Consider the following 6000-nt stretch of genomic DNA (forward strand, 5'->3'; position numbering starts at 1 on the left):
TTTTTTCACCCAGCAAAGAACAGCCCTCTGACTGAGAATGGGACCGAAGACTGGAGGGTTTGATAATGGGAAGAAGAAAACCATCCAGAGCCACCCAGAAGTGAAAGTCCGGTCAGGTCAACCCTGTTGGTCCAAGATGGCAGCAAATGGGAGTAAACAGGATGGAGACACTGGACAAGGAGGAAGAAACCAGAGCTGGGATGAGAGGAGTCCTTTGCCAAGGCTGTTCAAGGTAGTGGGAGAATGGTAGATATGACTATGGATATATATAAGGACTTAACATTCATTCCTTCTCCATACATTTGCTGAGTGCTTATTATGGGCTAGCCCTTGTGCTAGCACTAGAAAGTCAGAGACAATATTCCCAGTCCAGTGAGGATGGAGACCCATAAAAGATTGTTGCAATAAGCTCTCTGCAGGGCGCCTCTGTGGCTCAGTAGGTAGAGCATGTGACTTTTTTTTTTTAAAGATTTTATTATTTTTAAGTAATCTCTCTACCCAACGTGGGGCTCAAACTTACAACCCTGAGGTCCAGAGTCACATACTCTACCGACTGAGCCAACCAGGTGCCCCTAGAGCATGTGATTCTTGGTCTCAGGGTTGTGAGTTCAAGCCCCATGTTGGGGGTAGAGTTTACTTAAAAAAAAAAAAAAAATATATATATATATATATATATATATATATATATATATATGCTCTCTGCTAGGTGGTAGCAAAGGAGTGCTATCCAGCCCAGGATGGGGAGTGTAGAGAAGGTTTCCTGGAGGAGGTGATGCCTGAACTCGATCTTAAAAGACAAGTGGAAATAGATTATGTACTATGTAATTGTAGGCCCAGTGTTTTTTGCCTTTGGATGTGTTTCCTTCTGATTCCCAACCCCCAGTAGGGGCTGGCACATGTTTTAAATATAGAAGGTGCTCAGCAAATGCATCTAAATGAAGAAAAAACAAACAAAGAAATCTAAGTCAATCTCTCTCTCTCTCTCTCTCTCTCACACACACACACACACACAAAACCATATAGGTGCATCAGTTATTCTGATTACTGAGCTGCTAACGAAGAGGATGGTAGATAATACCATAACAGGACAGAGAGAAAGGTTTTAGGCAGGTTGTTGGCTCTAGTGTCCCAGCAGGAATGGTACAGTAATTTGAAATATATTTACAGAGTATGAGAATTAAAAAGTGGCAGGAGTGGGGCGCCTGGGTGGCTCAGTCGTTAAGCGTCTGCCTTCGGCTCAGGTCATGATCCCATGGTCCTGGGATCGCCCTGCTCGGCGGGAGGCCTGTTTCTCCCTCTCCCACTCCCCCTGCTTGTGTTCCTGTTCTCGCTCTCTCTCTCTGTCAAATAAATAAATAAAATCTTAAAAAAAAAAAAAGTGGCAGGAGAAGAGGCTTATAATAGCTCCTCCCCACTCTCTTAATAGCAATGAGCAGAGTGGAGGGGCTTTTCTCCCATTTATGAACTCATTGGCATTCTTTCCTGTCCTTCTATTTACCAGGCTGTTTTGCTTGAATCCCCATGCAACATGTAAACTCATGAAAGAAGATATATAGGGGCAGTTGCAGGATGTTCTCTGGTTGTTTTGTTTTGGAATTTTTTCCCTTTGGTTAATTATCAAGTGCTTGCAATGTAGTAATCAATGAGTAGCTAATTAGAAGCAGGAGAGAATGAAATGGTTATTAGACTGTGTTTTTAATGAAAACCGTACATGTAATACTGTGGGGAAATATTACCAAATCACAAGAGGTTTCATCTTCTTTTTCTTTTTTTTTTTTTGGTGTGTCTTTACAAAGAGATTCATTTAAAGCCACTCGCAAACTAAACCCAGGTATGTGAATCCTTTTGCTCTTAGACTCCTCCCGAGGGGCGAGCACTAGAAGACACCAGGAAGCAGAGCCTCTGGAGATGGCTCGGGAACCCAAGCCACCCTAACGGAGCCAGGTAGGTCTGTCCGTTCCCAGAGAACAGCGAGGAAATGGTGAGGAAATGGCAGTAGTTGCCTCGAGAATTAGGGAATGAATAACAATGCTTTCTGGTAAATTAACCATATTACATTGTGCACAGTAAAGTGATGGAAAAACCCTGTTAAAAAATTGAATAATAATTTGCCCACATCCTTTATGGAAAATGCATAATTTTCCTACTTCAGTGGACTTTAGTTTGATTTAAAATCTGAACAGCTCCCGCACTGCTCGGCAGAGCGTAATTTGTGAGGGCACTGGGAAGGGGAGAGGAATCAGACTGTCATCAGCGCAATCCTGCGTGAGCCCCTTCACCTTCCTCCTTTCACCTGCAAATTCAGAAAATCTTTGTGTATATGATCCTGAAGGTCTGGAAGTGAGAGCGCGGGGCATTAATCATTGTCACAGCTATCGCTAAGCCACGGCCTCACCACGTTTCAGAGGGGAAGCAGTGCTTCTCTCTAGTCAGTGTTTTTCTGCTCTAATTCGAGTAAGCACTTGGTTTTTAATAGTAGAGAAAATGGAAATGTAGCACAGCTATACTTAAAACAGCAAGCCAAGAACAAAAGCAATATGCACGCAGCCAGAGAAGACCTCGGAAGATAAACAGATAAAACAAAAAGCTGTGCTTGGCTGGGATTCTGCTTCGGAGTCAAATGCAAAATGGAGAACGTTGTTCCAGTTCTAAAGATTTTGCAATCTACAGTGTTTGAAATAAAAAGTCCTCATGTAATGCACCCAGCCCCTCAGAAGCCATGCTGTGGCTATGAATGCGGATATCTGGGCACGACTGATGTAGGTGTTCAGAACCAGAGTGGTCAGAGGGGGGCTGGATGCCCTGAACTCAGCCGTGCGCTCCCATAGCAACCCCTGTGCCTTTCCCCTCCTCCCCTCCCGCTCCCATCCTCCCACCCTGCTCCCCGTCCCCACTAGAACCACCGAATTTTTATTTAGACACTCCCGCATTCACTTCATCCCCATCTCTCCACTAAGGGCCATTATTTGTTTACGAGACACAGCCCTTAGATTTCCACCTGTCAGGGCAAATCTGTGGCTGCTTCGGTTTCGCCTTGTTGGCCCATCTTGCCCCCTCGATAACCATGATGGCCCCACAGGGTTGACCCTTGAACCCCACAAAGACCAACGTTTCTTAGCTCTTTGGTGCCCATTTTGGCTAGCCAAAGGGGCCTTCCCCAGTACTCCTCCCCGCCCCCACTCCTTCCTTCGCTCCCACCGACCCCAGCCAGTGGCCCAAGATTTATTGGACACTAGTTTGATTCCTATGCCTCCTGCTACTAGATATTAAGTTACCTTTTTGCAAATTAGAAAAAGCTACCCTACCTCCAGACATTGCTGCCATCTGCCAGAAAACTACTGTGGTAAATAAGCCAAGAGATCATGTGAATGGTGCCCCCCAAAATTGTGTAGCCCACAGCTGGCTCAGCCGTATGTGATGACCCTAGAGTTGGAATCACCTGAGCTATCCTGGAAGCCTGTCTAAAAATCAGAGCCCCAGTAGGTCAGTCTTGCCTTTCTATGACAGGTTGCCATTTCAAAATCTAAGTCTTTCGGTCATGATCACAGATTGCTGAAGGGCAGTTTCTGGAAGAGACAAAGAGCCCCCAGGCAGCAGTGCTGACGGGTAGACAAAGCGCAAACCACACTGGGTAGATTTTTAGGAAGCCTCAGATAGAAAGCTGCTAAATCTGAATGTTCGGGATGCAGGGGAGAGGTGGACTTGGCTTATACTTAGGTCAACCATTACCCCTCCACAACGTTGGCTGCTCCATTTCTTGTTGACTGCTCCATCTGCTCCTCCACCAGAATGGCTTGGTGATACCAGAGGCAGACGCCTGACCGGGAGGAACCAACCCATTGAGTAGTCACTAGCTAATGGAATGGTTGCCTTGGAGTTGGAACCAAGAGTCAAGGGGCTGTGGTGATGGGCACTTGGTCTACAGGTTAGGTTGGCCCCGTTGGGGAGCAGAGACCACAGTCTGCAGAGGGAAGCGGTGGTTGGAGCTCCTGGGCCACCAGAGAGAGAGTGACTGGGAGTAGCTGCTTTCTACACTCCTGTATCTGGAGGCCCAGCTGCACTTCCTGAGCACCATCTCCATGAGATTCCTCGAACCTGTGCGGTGCACCATCTTGTCACTTGAGCTAACTCAAAGGAGCTTGGGTTGGGCCCCTGCAGTCCAGCTCCGCTGTTTTGCCAACCTCCTCTCTCCCTTTCCCTCTCCGTCACCCCCACCCCAGCTCCTGGCTACACCGAACTGCCTACCATTCCCCAAGCATGCCCTGCCCTGCTCCAGTCTTTTCACCTGGCCTGGAATGTTCTTTTGCCTTCTCTCCTCGTCTTAAAAACCTCTCTGTCCTTTGAGGCCAGACTCACCCCACCCCCCCCCCATGAAGCCGTCTCTGATGCCCCAGTCACACATGATCGCTCCATCCTAAGAACTCGCTGCACTTGGCTTCCCGAGTCTCAGTGGCATCCCCAGCTCACTCCCCCCGCATTTCCCTCCTTGCCTCTGCTCACTGAGGGTAGGAACTTGGCACACATCAGGCACGGATGTTGCATTGAATTTAATCCAAGGGTTGGAATCCTAAAACACAATCTGAGTTTCTTCAATCAAGAGTACTATGCCAATATAAGACAATGTTCCTTAAAATGGAAATGCATTTAGGGAATGCTTCAGATTAAGGGGATGCAGATCAAAGGGCACATTCTTGGCCAGGAGTTCTAAGGCTTAGAGACCCAAATAAATTGTAGACATTTTATTTCCTGAATTGATTGGAACCATAACACTGGATTTGGTGCTGTAACATAAAACTTTCTGAAACTTTTGGCCTGGCGGAAAGTCGGTCGCCCCTTGACTGTGTTAGGATTGGTCTTGTCTAAAATTCGAGTGCCCATGCCAACAGCTGAAACCTGGTAAACCTGGGGGCCCGACTAGAAGCCACGCTCGGTGTAGACAGGGGACCTGGGGGCCGTGCCCTAAGCTAGAGGTACAGGCACACGCAGCTCCACGTGCACTGCCCGGGGACACACGTGCACTCGGGGTCGAGGTCCCGCGGACCCACGTTGAGAACAGAAAGCAGCTGCTCCTGCAGACGGTGTTGGACGGGACAGCTGCCTTTTGCAAGTGTGAGAATTTCCCGATGGGGATCTTTCCTGCCGCTGTGGGCCCTCGGCCCGGCTCAGCCCGTTCTTGCTCTCCTGCTACCCTCCCATCCCGAGGCTTCTCCCCTCCTGACCTGCCCGCCCCAGACTCCCCCTGTACGAACGAGGGGGGGTGGGTTTGGGTTCTAGGTAATGGGATGAGCCAAGCCCTTGCCGCTCGGCCAGCTGCCGGGAGGCTTCCGACACCGGAAGGGAAGTCCACTTTCAGACACTGACCTCTGACCCTCACTTCAAGCTTTCCGCACAAAGCGCCACCGGGGTCACCTAAAGCCGCACTTCCCAAATCTGCCTGTGAAGGTCCTAAGAGAATCTATTAAAATGCAGGTTTCTGGGCCCCTCCCCAGACTTGCTGAATCAGGCTTTCTGAGGCAGGAGGCCCAGGAAAGTGGCCTTTTCTCCTCTCACCTGCACCCCCAACACCCACCCCCCGCACCCCCCACCCTCACCCCTGCTGGCCAGGCACGGCAGCAGATGATTCATGACACACTTCTCCTTTTAAGGCTCCTTTTAAGTCCCACTTGCCTCAGCTCTGTCCTGGGCGGCCCTGGCGACTGCGTCATGGTCTGCCCCTGCTGGCAAGGAAGGACGCAAAAGGCTGGTGACCGGAGCACCCCAGGGCGCGGCTGTGGGTGCTCGCCTCCCCGCAGGGCAGCGGGGCAGCGCCAGCCACGGGGCCGTCTGCTTTCAGAGCAGCCCCCCAGGTCAGGCCAGCGGGCCTCGGCTGACTCGACCCCTCAGAAAGCAAGTCTTTGCTGCGACAAGGCCGCGTGAGCTGTGGCCAGTCCCTGAGAGCAGTGGTGAAGTCGGACTGAGATCTGCGGAGCAAGCTCACAGCTCTCCCCCGACAGGATCTGG

The sequence above is a fragment of the Neomonachus schauinslandi genome, chromosome 8, assembly GCF_002201575.2.
Source record: "Neomonachus schauinslandi chromosome 8, ASM220157v2, whole genome shotgun sequence".
Taxonomy (NCBI): Eukaryota; Metazoa; Chordata; class Mammalia; order Carnivora; family Phocidae; genus Neomonachus; species Neomonachus schauinslandi.